This window comes from Prionailurus viverrinus, chromosome B3, assembly GCF_022837055.1.
Source record: "Prionailurus viverrinus isolate Anna chromosome B3, UM_Priviv_1.0, whole genome shotgun sequence".
Classification (NCBI taxonomy): domain Eukaryota; kingdom Metazoa; phylum Chordata; class Mammalia; order Carnivora; family Felidae; genus Prionailurus; species Prionailurus viverrinus.
The window spans coordinates 61,805,506-61,822,845 of NC_062566.1; the positions used below are offsets into that span (position 1 = coordinate 61,805,506).

The 17,340-nt window shown below is 39.7% G+C and overlaps 1 pseudogene; it reads right to left on the bottom strand.

Moving 5' to 3' along the window:
- Positions 1-206: 206 nt before the first annotated feature.
- Positions 207-17,340, bottom strand: part of LOC125168062 (40S ribosomal protein SA-like) — a 29,058-nt pseudogene continuing 11,924 nt past the window's right edge.

Sequence of the window (17,340 nt, forward strand, 5' to 3'; positions counted from 1 at the left end):
GAAGAGGGACAGAGGACACTTGCACAACTCAGGACCAGGCTCCTCCCTCAGGTTGAGTAGCAGTGAGCTCAGCAGCTAAAGCAGTCCACCCACCTTCAAATTCCTCCTTGTTACAGCCTTTTCAGCAGCGGCCCCTCTTCCTTTCCAATCTTCTGGAAGCAGGATCTCCACGGAAGGAGAGATGAGGTGTGGCCTCCTGCAGGAGTTCACAGGGTGGCGGCACCACGCATGCTCAGAACTTCCCTAGGCCTGTATTTACCACCTCAGACCCGCTGAGTGAGCTTCCTTATTGTGGCACGGAATGGCAATGCCCACATAGCACAGAGGAGAGTCTGTGCTACCCAGAATGATGGTGGGCAGGTTAACGTAAGACATCTCCGTGAGAGGCTGGTGGTCGGCCCCGGGATCGGTAAGCACGAGAAGACGCAACTCCAGGAGGGCTGCGCAGATACGGTGCACGAAGCTTCCGGGGAGCAAAGCAGCCAACAACAGGAGTGGCTCCAGCAGCAGCAGCAGCAAACGTCAGCCCAGCTCCGTGGCCCGTGTTCCTGGAGGATATGATACTGACACCAGCTGGGTTTTCAGTAGCGACAATGGCAGGAGCTGCCGGCAGAAGCTTCTCCCAAGTCTCTTCAGATTAATAAGGTAATGCCATAACTTTTCTTTCTGTAGATGACTGTTCCATTTGGAAACAAGTTTGGTGTCGTCTAAATGGTTTTCTGCTGTAAGGAATTTGGAACACCCTCCTTCATTATTTGCAGGCCATCATGAGCTCTAGATATTATAAAAGTTTCCCTTTAAGTTATGACAGAAACCCAGAATGACATTGGATGGAGTCTTCTGGGTAGTGCGGAGAGGCTTGTTTAATGTTGTCACCCTTATTTTATCCATCACAAGAAAAAAACGAGTAATTCTTTTAAAGCTCATTTGTAAGGCAGCGCTTTGAATAAATAATATTTTAGTGATAAACTAATATCTAAAATCTAATATCTTGAAATTATTTTTATTGTGTGAAGAATCATATTTGCAGAATACAATGTATCCATTGAAACATTTCAGTTATTAAGCAGTGGAACAAAACAATGCTACCATTATATAGTACTTAGGCCTAACAGAGGAGAACTGATTCTTTTAGCAAACATGTACTTCGATAAGACCTGCCTGTCAACCCACAAGTAAAGTTCAGTGGATGCAGGACAATGTACTATTGACCTTAAAAGCTTTAAGATGTTGCAAACATTTTAGATATTAGATCCCATCCATCCATCCGTCCGTCTATCCATCCAGCCATCCATGCAACCACCCATGCCTTTATATTTAAGAAACAAATTATCTAATAATAATTGTCTATGCTTTTTAAATTTTTTTTTAATGTTTATTCATTTTTGACAGACAGAGAGAGACAGAGCGTTGAACAGGGGAGGGGCAGAGAGAGAGGGAGATACAGAATCCAAAGCAGGCTCCAGGCTCTGAGCTGTCAGCACAGAGCCCCATGCAGGGCACAAACCCACAGACGGCGACATCATGACCTAGGCTGAAGTTGGACGCTTCACCAACTGAGCCACCCAGGCGCCCCTATGCTTTTATTTTTACAACAGTAAACCTGATTTTCCAAGCAGCGTTACTGTTTTTTTTTTTTTCTATTGAAAACATACATGGGTCATAGGGCAAGGTCCGTAACAAGTACTCTAAATATTGTATGAATAAATGTCTAGGCAGTTGAAATGAGATAGACCTGATTGTTAATTCATAATAGCTACTGATAGCTATTTTAAAATGGTTTACCTCTAAAACTTGACATGTGGTTTCAAATTCCATGTATTTATTTGAATACATATAAGATGCATCTACTTTGTGATAGCATATTTTGGAAGAAATTTTACCATCTTGTTGATGATACAGAGACACGTGGACTACTTGATAGTACAGTTAGTAAACTTTTAGCTATTTGAAAAATGTTCCCAGTTACGGGGCGCCTGGGTGGCTCGGTCGGTTGAGCGTCCGACTTCAGCTCAGGTCATGATCTCAAGGTTCATGAGTTCAAGCCCCGCGTCGGGCTCTATGCTGACAGCTTGGAGCCTGGAGCCTGCTCCCGATTCTGTGTCTCCCTCTCTCTCTGCCCCTCCCCAGCTCATGCTCTGTCTCTCTCTCTGTCAAAAATAAACATTAAAAAGAAAAAATTAAAAAAAAAAAGAAAAAATGTTCCCAGTTTTGATTAATGAACCAATGTCAAACTGGAGTGGTGTCTCCAGTGACCTGTCAAAAGTGTCTATCCTAGATACTTCTTCCTCAGAGTTCACATGACTAATTTGAATGAAGACTTAGGCAGACACATCATATTTGTAGAAGTTGCAGGACTGTGAAAAAGACATTAAAACATTGGACCCATTGAGTCGTTATGGGATAATATATAGATATTATATATATGGGATAAATATAGGGGATAAAATATAAGATATGTTTGAAACCTTGCATTTTGGCTAACAGTATCAACTGAAATATATTTATCAAGATTGTCTCTTTTAAAAAAAATCTGAGCTGTATTCCAGTAAACATTAAAAACAGTAATATTTATGGATAAACAGGTTTGTTACATAGTTGTTTATAATAGTGAAGTCTTTAAAATAAGTAAATTTCCTGGCACAAAAACAGACACATAGACCAATGGAATAGAATAGAAACCCCAGAACTAGACCCACAAACGTATGGCCAACTCATCTTTGACAAAGCAGGAAAGAACATACAATGGAAAAGACAGTCTCTTTAACAAATGGTGCTGGGAGAACTGGACAGCAACATGCAGAAGGTTGAAACTAGACCACTTTCTCACACCATTCACAAAAATAAACTCAAAATGGATAAAGGACCTGAATGTGAGATTGGAAACCATCAAAACCTTAGAGGAGAAAGCAGGAAAAGACCTCTCTGACCTCAGCCGTAGCAATCTCTTACTCGACACATCCCCAAAGGCAAGGGAATTAAAAGCAAAAGTGAATTACTGGGACCTTATGAAGATAAAAAGCTTCTGCACAGCAAAGGAAACAACCAACAAAACTAAAAGGCAACCAATGGAATGGGAAAAGATATTTGCAAATGACATATCGGACAAAGGGCTAGTATCCAAAATCTATAAAGAGCTCACCAAACTCCACACCCGAAAAACAAATAACCCAGTGAAGAAATGGGCAGAAAACATGAATAGACACTTCTCTAAAGAAGACATCCGGATGGCCAACAGGCACATGAAAAGATGTTCAGCGTCGCTCCTTATCAGGGAAATACAAATCAAAACCACACTCAGGTATCACCTCACGCCAGTCAGAGTGGCCAAAATGAACAAATCAGGAGACTATAGATGCTGGAGAGGATGTGGAGAAATGGGAACCCTCTTGCACTGTTGGTGGGAATGCAAACTGGTGCAGCCACTCTGGAAAGCAGTGTGGAGGTTCCTCAGAAAATTAAAAATAGACCTACCCTATGACCCAGCAATAGCACTGCTAGGAATTTATCCAAGGGATACAGGAGTACTGATGCATAGGGGCACTTGTACCCCAATGTTCATAGCAGCACTCTCAACAATAGCCAAATTATGGAAAGAGCCTAAATGTCCATCAACTGATGAATGGATAAAGAAATTGTGGTTTATATACACAATGGAGTACTACGTGGCAATGAGAAAAAATGAAATATGGTCTTTTGTAGCAACGTGGATGGAACTGGAGAGTGTGATGCTAAGTGAAATAAGCCATACAGAAAAAGACAGATACCATATGGTCTCACTCTTATGTGGATCCTGAGAAACTTAACAGGAACCCATGGGGGAGGGGAAGGAAAAAAAAAAAAAGAGGTTAGAGTGGGAGACAGCCAAAGCATAAGAGACTGTTAAAAACTGAGAACAAACTGAGGGTTGATGGGGGGTGGGAGGGAGGAGAGGGTGGGTGATGGGTATTGAGGAGGGCACCTTTTGGGATGAGCACTGGGTGTTGTATGGAAACCAATTTGACAATAAATTTCATATATAAAAAAAATAAAAATAAATAAAAAAATAAAAATCAAAAAAAAGTAAAAAAAATAAATAAAAAATAAAATAAAATAAAATAATTTCCGAATGAGGAACTCAAGTTACTAGAGTCATGACACATTCATTTGATCATGCATCCATCAACATGGAACTTATGAAGAGATAGTTTCCAATGACATGGTAAGATGCCCGTATATTAATGTTAAAAACCCAGAACACCACTGGATGATCTTCATCTATATAAACAATTAAAATTCTATGCAAATAAAAGATTCAGCAGATACGCAGCAAATGCTCTTTGTTCTACTGTGTGGCGTCTCTTAGTTCTACTTCTTTCTGTTTCAGTTTTTACACTGGCGGTGTCTAATTTTTTATAATTATAGAAGGATTTGAAGCCAGTTGCACAAATATGAGACTGAAGATGCCTGGCTTGAAAGCGGTTACTGCTGATGCCTAAGGACAGTCTCAGTTTGCGGAGAATCCTGTGCTTTCCAACCTTGACCTCACTTCGTTCTTACAATAAACTTTGATTCATGTCCGCCTTGCAACAAATGTATGAAGTAGGTATCATCTTCCTCATTTTAAAATTCACGCTTAAAGGCCACGTTATTAGTGTATGGTAGAAATCGTGCTCTGCAAAGTGAAACATGAACCCAGAGTGAAAATAACTATCACTTTGTAAGTTACGATAAGAGATAAGATGTGTAAAGTACTTGCCTACTGAGGCAGGGTAAGAAAGCTCTTATAATGAGCTCTCCGCATGGATATAGTACACAATCACACGCACAAAGATGGTGGTAGTGGAGGCTGTCATGGCCATCTTACAATATTTGAAGAGTTATCACTTGGAAAAGAAAGGAATTTGTGTGTGTGGGGGGTGGGTGGGTGGTTTCAAAGGGCTGCATAGGGACAAACACGGGGGGAAATTACTGAATGCAGATTTCCATTCAATGCAGAATTTGTAAGCTATTGCCTTATTTAGCTCTTTATTTCTGGGAATATTAAAATAGAGTCTGAATGATCATGTATCAGAAATATTTTATAAGGCAGATTTATGTTGAGTGAAGGTTTTCATTAGATCTTTTATTTATTTAAAGCTCTGGAGTTCTTTGATCTCCTAGGCTCTATAATTTAGTTATATTTTAGCTTCCTTAATTCTTAACTATTTTTCCATGTTCTTTATACATCCTATTAAGAAGTGCATCCTTTCCTCAACTGCTTTATTTCAGCATAGGCACTTGTTACTGGGACCAAGTGAATGAATGGTCTCTTCACCCTCACAGCTAGAAACCTCCTATCATTGCTGTCTGGGTTTCAAAGGCCCATTACAAACAACTAGGATATTTGGATGAACCTGATAAGATGGATTTTATCCAAAGAAATCAAATATGAACTCCTTTCCACAAGATGGGGCAGGTGGTGTCTCAGAGGCCTGGTCTGGGCAACGATTTGGAATTTGGAGCCAAAGGAGGCGGAGACAATTAGCAGAGGCAAATCTTAGGGGTTTCCAAGGTCAGTACGCAAGGTAAACAGTGTGGGAAGAGGTGCCAAAGCCAAATGGAACAAAACAAGGAGTGTAAACCAATTCTCAAAGCCAAGAGGGTAGAGAGCAAGAGCAGATGATTTCTGAAATAGCTTAGAGCAATGGAAAAAAGGCAACAGTGGAGAAAGTCTCCAGTCTGGATTTCAGATTATTTCTTACACACAGCCTCAGTGAGCGTGACAGCGGCTGGGAGAGGCAGACGTCGGAGCTCTCACTAAACTGATCTTCTCAGACAACGTTTATTTCTTTAAAAATGTTTAATGGACGCATCTTATGAATAAATCACTTTGCTAAGTACAATAAGAACATAAAAAAAGAAATAGGCATGGATCTTGTTCTCAAAGAGGTCACTTTTTAAAAAAAATTTAATGTTTATTTTATTTTTGAGAGAGAGAGAGAGAGAGAGAGCGCAGGGGAGGGGCAGAGAGAGAGGAGACACAGGATCTGAGGTCGGTTCCACACTCTGAGCTGTCAGCACGGAGCCCGACATGGGGCTCGAACTCACGAGCTGTGAGATCACGACCTGAGCCAAAGTCAACACTTAACCAACTGGGCCACCCAGGCGCCCCTCAGAGAGATTACTTTTTAATGGAGTGGAGAGATATAAATAGAAATATAATTAAAAAATGTAAAAATATGTCATACATAAATTAATTGTTAAAGGAAAATGGACTTATTTTTTGCCTGGTTAGGTAAATATGTAAGTGAGCAACTATGAGAGGAAGAATGGAAATAATCCAGAAAGAAAACATTTCCAAAACTTTCCAAAAAACATTACACCATGTTTTAACTTTCTCATTCAGTACGATTCTACCCTCAAATTGAGCTTAATCTATGAAAAGAGATACGTAAAATGACAGTTTATAATGCGTTAGGGTTAGGAGGGCACTACAAATCGAGCAGTCCACACACTCTGCCTAAAGGTGCTGCACACCAGAGTGGTTGAAGGATTTGCTCACATCACACAGCACTTTTATTTGTTGAGCTCTGTTTGTCCAATTAATAGGCACTCAAAGGAAATGATTGTTCATGTGAGTCTGTATTAACTAGTGTTAACCACCTTTTGTTAAGCACTTTTATAAACTCATGAAATTGCGTGTGAATGAGTTTGATAAATTTGTTGCTCAACAGCTGAAAGCATTAAGACTGATACACTTGCTGAAATCGACGTGCAAAAATTTATACCATTCCCAAACCATGTGATGGTTGACTGATGTATACACTAACACTGTGAGAAAATGCCTTTTGGAGTCCATATTGTTTCTTTTGGGGTTTCCCCAGAAAGTAGCTTTAGGACATGCTTTACTACGAACGTTGTATCTATCTAATCAAACACTAGTGTGGATCATGCCAGGCATCACCTTTCTACCACCTTTAGACCTAGTCCGTTAGGTTTGCTACTATGACAAAATACTACCTATGCAAAATGATACTGAAGCTTGCATCCATCTGTGATGTTGTCTATATTTCTTCTCAAGAGTCTGAAAAACAAAGAGTCACTGAGGACACTAAAAATGTAAAATATGATCTACTTATAGATGCACAATGGTTTTTATTTTACAATATCTAATCCCACTTATAACTTCTTTTGGAATAAATTTAGAGGACAAACAGCACCATTTTGCTTGGGTTTCTGTGAGAAATCTCAGACACAGAAAGGTCACAGTGTGTTAATGACAGAAACACCAAAAACACAGCTGTGGATTAAATACAAGCTTTTTTTTTTTTTTTTTTTTTTTTTTTTTTTTTTTTTTTTTTTTGCTGGAAGCTCATTCTTTTCCAATAAGTATGGAATTTATAAAGTTCAATAAAGACATAAATTCTTTGTGGCCTTCATTTTAGTTAGTATAGATAACCATTTGCAGAAACAGCAAGGTGTTAAAGGAAACGGGTATTAATATTATGGATATATCTGCCAATGCAAAGTAATCTAGGGATTCAGGTTTTTCTATTTTCAGTAATTTTCTTAGACAACGCTTCAATATTAAAAAAACATATGGTGTTTACAATTTTACCCATAGGCTATTTTTCCAAAATGACTTCACTGATGGGCAATCACAGCATTTTCAGAATAGCTTTTCATTTCTTAATTTTATTTCCTCCACCCTCTTTTGACTCTTAACTCTTTGCTACTACCACATCATCCATTCACCAAGATGAGTTCATAAATTTATTATGTTTTGGGAGTGGTAAAATTGCATGTTTTCTTTAGCAGCCTCTGTAAGGCAGGAGTAAATTATTTTATTTATACATATTAAATACATGCATATATATATATATATATTGGGGGTTGGTAGATTGCGTATGTATGTACAACTACTTGTTCTCTGTCTATAGATAAATAGATATTCCACATAAATCTAAAAATTGATGCTTATCCAGGGATTTTGGACCGGTTTAACTTAGTGTGAAAACTAAGCACAACATTTTAGCTGTGAAAACTGGTCATAACAACAGAGATGCCTAATTAGTACAGTAGTGACATTTTCATGTACTTTGAGTAATGGGACATTTATGATACTAGTCTTGGAGTCCAGAGCATTCTAATAAGTCAACAGACACAGAGTGATTTTGGGAAGTAGTAATTTCTCTCTATGCTTTTATGGGCACGTGCTATTTCTGAGACACTTCAAATGCATATTTATTAATTTTTGTATTCTGCCAGCTCCGTAAATTGAGCATTTTGGGGAACTAAGCCACGTGGGAGCAGAGCCATTTGTGTGACATTACACAGATATGAAGGGCTGGACTAGAATTTGAACCCAGATCTGTCTGGCTCCAAGGAACCAAAATAAAGACTGGGAATGACAAACTTGAATGGCATATGGTGGTGCTCTGTTTTTTATTTTATTTTATTTTTTGATGTTTATTTATTTATTTTGAGAGAGAAGGAGCGCGAGCAGTGGAGGGGCCGAGAGGGAGGAAGAGAGAGAGAGAAGGAGAGACAATCTGTCAGTGCAGAGCCCGACACGGGGCTCAATCTCATGAACCCTCGACCTCACAAACCCGGAGATGATGACCTGAGTCAAAATCGAGGGTCAGAACTTAACCGACTGAGTCGCCCAGGCGCCCCTAGTGGTGCCCTGTTAAAGTAGAATGTTGGTCATTTCTATTAAGCCACTATTGATTTTTAGAACGCTGCCTTAGCCCATTGGTGATTAGGGGGTTGGTAGATTGGGTTCACTTGCATGCATGCAGTCTGTCCAAGTACCAATCAAGTGGAAAGGAATGGAGCGTAGTTATTGCATTATTTCTAGATTCATTCGATCTAGGTTGGGGCTCTGGTTATGTTGCATCTGCATTACACAATCATGGCCAAGATACTGACCTTCTTTCAGTTCAAACTTCTCTCGTCAGTAAAATAAACTTATCAATAGCACCTGGCAAATATTATTATTGATCTTTCTTGAGATAAACTGTGTTAAGTCCACTGTAAAGGTTGCTTAGTACATATTAAGCACTAGCCAGTGTGGTGTTAATTGTGATTATGAAATTTCAAAGTTCTAATATTCACTCACAGTTTCATTATAACACAGATATTATTTTTAAAAAAATTTTTAATGTTTTTATTTTTTAGACAGAGAGAGACAGAGAATGAGCAGGGGAGGGGCAGAGAGAGAGAGGGAGACACAGAATCTGAAGCAGGCTCCAGGCTCTGAGCTGTCAGCACAGAGCCTGACGCGGGGCTCAAACTCATGGACTGTGAGATCATGACCTGAGCCGAAGTTGGACGCTTAACCAACTGAGCCACCCAGGCACCCCTATAACACAGATATTATTGATCTAGAATATTCCCGAATGGTACAGGCACCCATCCAATTAGCATAAGTGGTAATTATCATAAAAGATAAATGAGTGCTCATGGTTGGAATACCATACATGGCAAGTGATAGAGCATAGTTTAAAATTCACATTTTGTGCCCGATTCAAATGGTAGGAACAGTAGACTGCTGCTCTTAGCAGCCCTGCTTAGTGACCTGGCACAATAGAAAATTGCTTGATATTCTAAGGAGGTTGGAAGGAAATGAAAACCTAATGAAAATGTTCATTTACAATGCTGTTCCTTTTTCAACAAAAAAACTTGATTTTCGTGTAGATTTAATATCCTGCCCCAAGTTGTGTAGGTGGCCATGATTCACCCTCAGGTCTAACCTGCCTCTAAGCCTATGTCCTCCCCATGACCTCATGAGTTTAAGTGAACTCTTTCATGGTCCACCTGCATCCCTCAACCCAGGACAGTTTCCAGAGGAGTGCTCAGCCGGGTGGGGAGGCAAGACCCGGTGAGTTAACCTTCCAGGATGGATCAGCAATCAGTGTGGAACAAGAGTTAGTGGACAAATAGTCGAGCTGTAGGGACGCCTAGGTGGCTAGGTCAGTTAAGCATCTGTCTTTGGGTCAGGTCATGATCCCACGGCTTGTAACTTCAGGCCCTACATTGGGCTCTGGGCCGACAGTGCGGAGCTGCTTGGGAGTTTCTCTCTCTCCCTCTCTCTGCCCCTCCCCTGCTCACTTTCTCTGTCTCTGAAAAAAATAAACAAACTGAAAAAAATAATTTAGCTTTACCATCTACAGTGACCCAATTTTAAGGCATGTTCCTCAACCTCTGAGGGTCCCCGGCCAAAAGGATCCTCATTTTTCCACAGTGGTAACCCCCACACCAACACACCTCTATTAATTTCCATTGTCTTACTCATTTTCATCTTCATTTCCCTCGCAGTATTTCCTGGGCTGATCTCCCAAACAAAATACCTGCACCTACATTTTGTTTTTTTAGAGGACTCTAAATTAAGACGCATCATTTAAAACAACTGACCATGGCATTGTGCTGGTGGAAGTAGCTGTACGTGCTCAGTGTCCTTGTTCCCCTGAGAAGGCTCCTTGAAACCATCGCTGAACCAGTCATTCCATTGAACGTGGTGTGGAAATGCTGCGCTAGGTGATCTCTGGGGTTCACCCAGTTCAGATGCTGTGGATTTTATCACTCATCTCAAGTCTTAGCACTTGTCTTTGATATTAGAAGAAACCTGCAAGTTGATGGTGGGTGGATACAGGTCTTTGAAGTAGCGCATTCAGTCTTTCTAAAAAAAATTTTTTTTAATGTTTATTTTTGAGAGAGAGAGAGAGAGAGAGAACAAGCAGGGGAGGGGCAGAGAGAGAGAGGGAGACAGAGAGTTGGAAGCAGGCTCCAGGCTCTGAGCTGTCAGCACAGAGCCTGACATGGGGCTCGAACCCACAAACCATGATATCTTGATCTGAGCTGAAGTCAGACGCTTTTAACCCACTGAGCCACCCAGGTGCCCTGCACAGTCAGTCTTTCCTATAAGTTAATGGCACTGCTTTTCAATTAAAAACAGGTAGAATCTTTCAACTATTTCCTTAGACAAATCAGTTAAGATCTCTGGGCCTCATCTGAGTTTTTTTTAATAAAAGACTAGGCCAGATGGGATTTCTTTCAGTTCCAAGATGTATGATTTTAAAATTCTTCAGGATATCCAATTTTGAAATTTATAATATACTTTTTTACATTTATTTTTTTTCTCATTTTAACATCAATCTGTGTTCATTGTAAAAAAAATTGGGAATCACAGACAATGTTGAAGTAGAAAATAAAAATAATGTTTTTTCTTTCCATTCTTTCATCCTCTTTGTATATATAGATGTAAATCATCATGTACATATAAACGCAAATAAACATGTACTTAAAACATGGGGATCAAGTTTATAAATAGTATGTATCATTTGAAAAACCTAACATTGTCTCGCTGTATTTTCTAATATTAATCGATGTCCTTCCAACCGTCCTATCCCATACTTGATTTGATCCTTTTTCTACTTGTGGACAGTGACCCTGTTTCTTATGTGTCACTGTTACATTAAAAAGTTGCAAAAATCTTTGTTTGAATCTCTGATTTAGAATACATTTCCAGACATAGAAGTTCTGCTTCCAAGGGTATGAGCAATTTTATGTCTCAGTACATTTGGTCTTCGAGAAAACCAGCATATTCCAACTAGAAGCAAATGAGATTGGATTTCTTTTTTTTTTTTTTTAATAATTTCAATAGCATCGAAGAAAATGATTAAAAAGCGAACCCCATAATTAACTGAATTTTAGAAGCTCTGCCCAGTATTTGCAGGAACGGTAGATTCTAAAAAAAAGTCACGGTGAACACTGCACAGAGCTTATTAGCGTTTGCTGTTGATGTAAGCCACGATTTAAATTTCATGTTCTTTCCTGGGGAGGACCCGATTAGGTAACACATCATAAAAGCATCGTGGGCTAGCAGAATTGTGGTGAAGAGTTTCTTATTCACACATTATTGTTCATTTTTGGAGGAGGCTGAGTTAGTACTCATTCTTTGTGACATTAGAGGAAAGCAAATGAGAAAAGGGAAGTGTGACCCTTTGCTTTTGGCCAAAGTGAAAAAGAAACAGTTTCGTGTTATACTAGCAGGTGGCTGAACACGAACCACAACTATGGAGTTAAATTTTTTTTTTTTTCCTTCACTCTGTAGGAAAAAAAAATGCTGATATCTCATTTGGATGTTTTCTTTTTTTATTGCGGTATTATGCAAGGAAAGTGGTACTTAAAAAGCCATAATCCATCGCTAAAGGCATTAGTTTCCTTTTACAGTTCAGGTGCAAATGCAATATGCTATGAAAGACACGTTACATTCCTTAATGTTTTTTCTAATAAACAGGGTAGGATAGTGGCCCACGTGAATTTTGATTCCCCGAATTTTTCAACTGGGAACTGCAGTGAAGATAGAGATTTAAAACCACAGCAGGAACTCCATATCCAGCTAACACAGTCCATTATTAAAGGAGACACTTTCCTGCACAAGAGTAAACTTACTAAATGATTCTCTCTTTTCAGTTAGGTATTTAAGGAACAGTTTAAGTGCATGAAAAAATATTTTGTGGTATCGAAAAGCGTTTGAACGTTTCGGCTGAGGAATTGAATAGCCACCTTTTCAGAGACACTCAGGGATTTTCAGCAATTGGGTGAGAACCTGTAGGCACATGTCATGTGGCTAGTTGTATTCTGCAGGCCCCAAGTACTACCCTGTAAACCTCAGTATTTTGTTTCTCCACCCTCGTTCCCTCGGTCTGCTCTGTTTACGTATGCAGGAGAGGCCTGTTGAGTGTGGCTGATGTCTCCCAGCTGTGGCCTCTCCACTCACCCTAATTTCTTTCTCCATAGCTCATTTGGACCCAAGCAGTGGTGAAATTGCTGACTGGTGAGTGCGTCCTGCCACAAAAGCCATAGGCAAGACATGGCCGTAACCAAAAGAGCATGAAGGATGGAAAACACCATCTGGACCGTGCAATTTAAATAGCATAACCCCCTCTTTTTTCATTTAAGAAAAATCAGCCATGCGGCCTTTTGTTGCTTTCTGCTGTGGCCAAAAACCACTTAGGTTGCAGTCCTCTGTTAGTGAAAGAAGACGTCCAAAGGGACTCCCGAAGATGCATGGCCCTCTTTTCAAGTTTTATGTGCAGCTTTTCTTGGCCCATATCTCTGTGGACCTTTCCTCTGCTCAGAGCATAGTGAGTGCCTCCTGACTGTACATCTGTCATCGATCACCCTGAGAGTACTGACTGTGCTTCCTGGGATTTGTGTTCCAGTGGTTGGTAGATGAGGAGAGTGTGTTTTCTGTTTAGATACAACCAATAACCCAAGAATGAGCAGGGCATCTCAGAGTCCACGTTCATATGCATTTGGGAAAAAAAAAATACAACAATACCTCTTTCTGATTCTTAACCAGATTTGGTCATTCTTTGGCGTTGGAGTTAATGTTATTACATTTGGATAGTAGTATTTTATTTAATTTTTAAAAATTGTTTTAATTTAATTTTTTATTGTTTATTTATTTTTGAGGGAGGGAGAGAGAGAGAGAGAGAGAGAGAGAGTGGGGGAGGGCCAGAGAGAGAGGGAGACACAGAATCCGAAGCAGGCTCCGGGCTCCGAGCTGTCAGCACAGAGCCCAACACGGGACTCGAACTCAGGAGCTGTGAGATTATGACCTGAGCTGAAGTCGGACCCTTAACTGACTGAGCCACCCAGGTGCCCCTAATAGTAGTATTTTATAACAAACAGTGATCTGGTTGCTTTTATTTTAACCGACAAAACTGAACTCTCTAGCCGTGAGAGTAATTAAGTAATGGTTTTCTCAGTGATTTGGGTTCGTCACAAATAGCATTCCTCTCCATTGAGGGAGGTAAGAGAAGTATTGCCATAGTAAGGACAATACTGGACTCGGAGTTAGAGACCCAGCTCTGGCACTAACCAGCCGTATGACCTGAAGGAAATCACCTAGCCTCTTTGACCTCAGTGCCCTCACCTGTGAAAGAGTTGAGATCGTCTTCATTTCTGCAAACTTCTTCCTAAATCTTCAGAGGGCAAGTCGAAGAAGAAAGTAAAAATAAATCACTGCCATTTAATGATGCCTACGAAGGGCCAGCAACCTGGAGGAATACATGAGATGCTCTACGTGTATTGTCCTTTGCTGTCATCATAGGGAGCAGGTACTATTATTATGCCCGTTTATAAGGGATACATTTGAGACTTAGAATATTTAAGGGATTCCCTAATGCACAAGAGGTAGAACTGAAATAAAAGCTCAAGCCTCTCCAGTACCAAAGCCTGACTCTTCATAATTGTTGAGCATTTATTATGACCACAGCAGTTTCCACACATTGTCCCGTTTAATCTTCAGAATAACACTGGAAGGCTGACTTCATTATTCCTATTATGCAGATAAAGGAGCTGTGGCTTAAAAATTCAGAAGCCTACCAAAAGTGACATGAAAGATGTGGAGCAGGAAGGCCAGGATTCATTCTTTAGCAGCCAAAATCTTTCTACTACGCCAGTTGAAAGTTTGGACGTATTCAATGTTTTTGGGTAACAGGTAGCATTTTGTTTACTTTAAAGTTTTGGATTTCATTTTAGATTGGCACATTTAAATTCAGTAAGCCCAATGTTAGGTCATATCGTGGAAAACGTTATTTATTCTCATAATCTTTGGATAAGGCCATAGAACAAGTTTAGGTTGAGCTCTAGACCCCAAACAAAACCTTGGATGATGTGGAGGATTGACGGATGGCTGGGGAAGAATGAAGTCATTAAGATCAGATCCATGCTATTCATTTTTATGGAGTAGCCTTTTAAAAGTCAGATAATGTGGGGCACCTGGGTGGCTCAGTCAGTTAAGTGTCTGACTTCGGCTCAGGGCATGATCTCGGGGTTCGTGAGTTCAAGCCCCGCATCAGGCTCTGTGCTGATGCCTCAGAACCTGGAGCCTGCTTCGGATTCTGTGTCTCCCTCTCTCTCTGCCTCTTCCCTGCTCATTCTCTGTCTCTGTCTCTAATAAATAAATAAATGTTAAAAAAATTTAAAAATAAATAAAATGTTAAAAAAAAGTCAGATGACGTAAGAGTTCAAAAGTTCTCTTTGGAAAAGATGGTATACTATCTTGAAATCCAGAGAATATCACAAAACATCTGATGTCTCTCTCATGTTTTTTTTCCCACAACAGTTTTTATAAAGGCATGAATGTAAATGAGTATGGCTTATTGGAACCTTATCAACTGATTGTTATCAAAGAGGGAGGCTGTAGGTGTTGACGTAATGCATTAGTATCAACATGGCCACTCCGTCAATAAGTGGAGTAGCATTTATCTAGTGCCGTTGATGGTTTTTCCAAGCCAAATCAGAATCATTTGGGACACGTTAAAAATTCATATTCCTGGGCCTCCACCAGTTATATTGAATAAGAATCACTAGGGGGTGTGCCCAGGGCATCTGCATTTTTTAAAAGCTCCCCAGATGATACTGATATGCAACCAGGTTTGGGAAGCACTGAGCTAGGTTTGGAATCTGGCCTCAAGCAGTCTGTTTCAGTAAATCTCTGAAAAGGACTAGGGATGCTGCTCTCAGCTTTATTTCTAGGAGGACTTTGGTGTTTTAAGGAAGGCATAAAGGGAAAAGTCACCAGGCAACTCACTGAAATACTACTTTTGAACACTGAGGCCTGAGTCACAGAAAAATGTCTGAAATTAACTTGAGATTTTTTTTTTTGCCTTGCTTAAAAGCATAATTCTTCCATTTTTTTCCCTTTCGAGGGAATAGGCAGTAACAATTTAGTCAATGCTTTATATTTTCTGTGGTTGGAGAGGGAAATGAAACAAAGAAAACGTCTTGCTTTTCATTCTGAAAGTATGGTGCACTCCTTTTAGGAGGAAACTTGGTTCAGAATGTACTGTAAGGAAAATGAAACATCAGTTTTCATGAATTCTCTTGAGAAATATGTTTTAGAAATGTGTGCACCATATATCAGAATATTTTACTTCCTTTAGAGTCAAACCATATATTCTGATACTCTCTCAATTTTACAAAGTGCATCAGTTCTAAAGAACAAACATTTTGACATTATTAATTTGCTTTAGATTTATAATGTCTTTTTCCACTATGTATATGATTTAGATTTTAATTTTTTTCCATATTCTCCTCTGAGCTGCAATTAAATAGGTTTGCCATGAGGTTTTTGTTTTATTTTGTTTTTGAGATGATGAGAAGGGAAAGAATTATATTTGGGCCAGTGTGTGCAAAGAAGGAATAGGAATTCTCTGTGGATTATAAAAGAATGAGTAGATTTTTACACAATGCAAGGAGAAACTAATATTGCAGATGTTCAGGATAAAACCAGTTTCGGGGAAAAACCTTAAATCAAAGATTGTAAGTTCTGTAAATTTTTGAAGCTGGGGTATAAAACTCCCCCCACCCCCCAGCTAGTTACAGTTAGCATTGTTTCCTATCAATTAAATTGGTCGGTTAAGGAAGCACTAACGGCAAATCTAAGAAACAGTTTTCTTTTACCACTTTTCTTGTGAACAAGTTGGTTTAGTTGATGTGTGGTTTTCTAACAGCTGCATATTCCAAGATCAGTATCTAATTTATGTGTGAGGAACATACATTAGTTTTCTTTTTCAAGGCAGAGAGAAAATCAGAATGTTACGGGGTCTATTCCATTGATTTCAGAAAAATAAACATACCGACAGCACAAAATGCCGCCAGAAGGATGAGGGCTAATGACTGTGGGTCTGTTTGCTTTTAATCATTTAAATTCCAGCAGGGAAAAGTCCACTGGAAGGAATATTAAAATCCAAACTGAAATTGTCATTTAGAATGAAGTTCTTGGGAAAGGGGGGCAGGGTAGAGATTGACTATAAATTGTGAATAATGTAACACCGATTTAAGATTTAACTGTATTTTATACTTTCCAGGAGGCCGTTTGGATCAGAGCATTTCTTTGGAGAAATTGCACTTTGTTTCCAAGGCCCATATCTGCTCACAACTGGTCTGTGTGGTGATCACAGCATACCTTGGGTGTTTCTCTGCGTGTGTGTTTGAGAAATGCCTCTCTAGCACGCTCCTGGCTTGGCAGCCATTCACAGATGGCATTGCTGCAGGGCTCTGAGTCAGGAAAGGAGCTTTTATTCTGCTTAGAGTGATTCTCTGCTGTATATTCCTGAGCAAAGTGACCCAAAGATAATGTTCACCTTTAACTCGGGTGAATTATGTCCCTTTAAAGAATTTCCTTTCCCTGAGCTTAATCAAAATACTTTTTTTTTTTTAAGGTTTATTTATTTTTGAGACAGAGAGACAGAGACAGAGATAGAGTGTGAACAGGCGAGGAGCAGAGAGAGAGGGAGACACAAGAATCTGAAGCAGGCTGCAAGCTCTGAGCTCTCAGCACAGAGCCCCATGCAGAGCTCG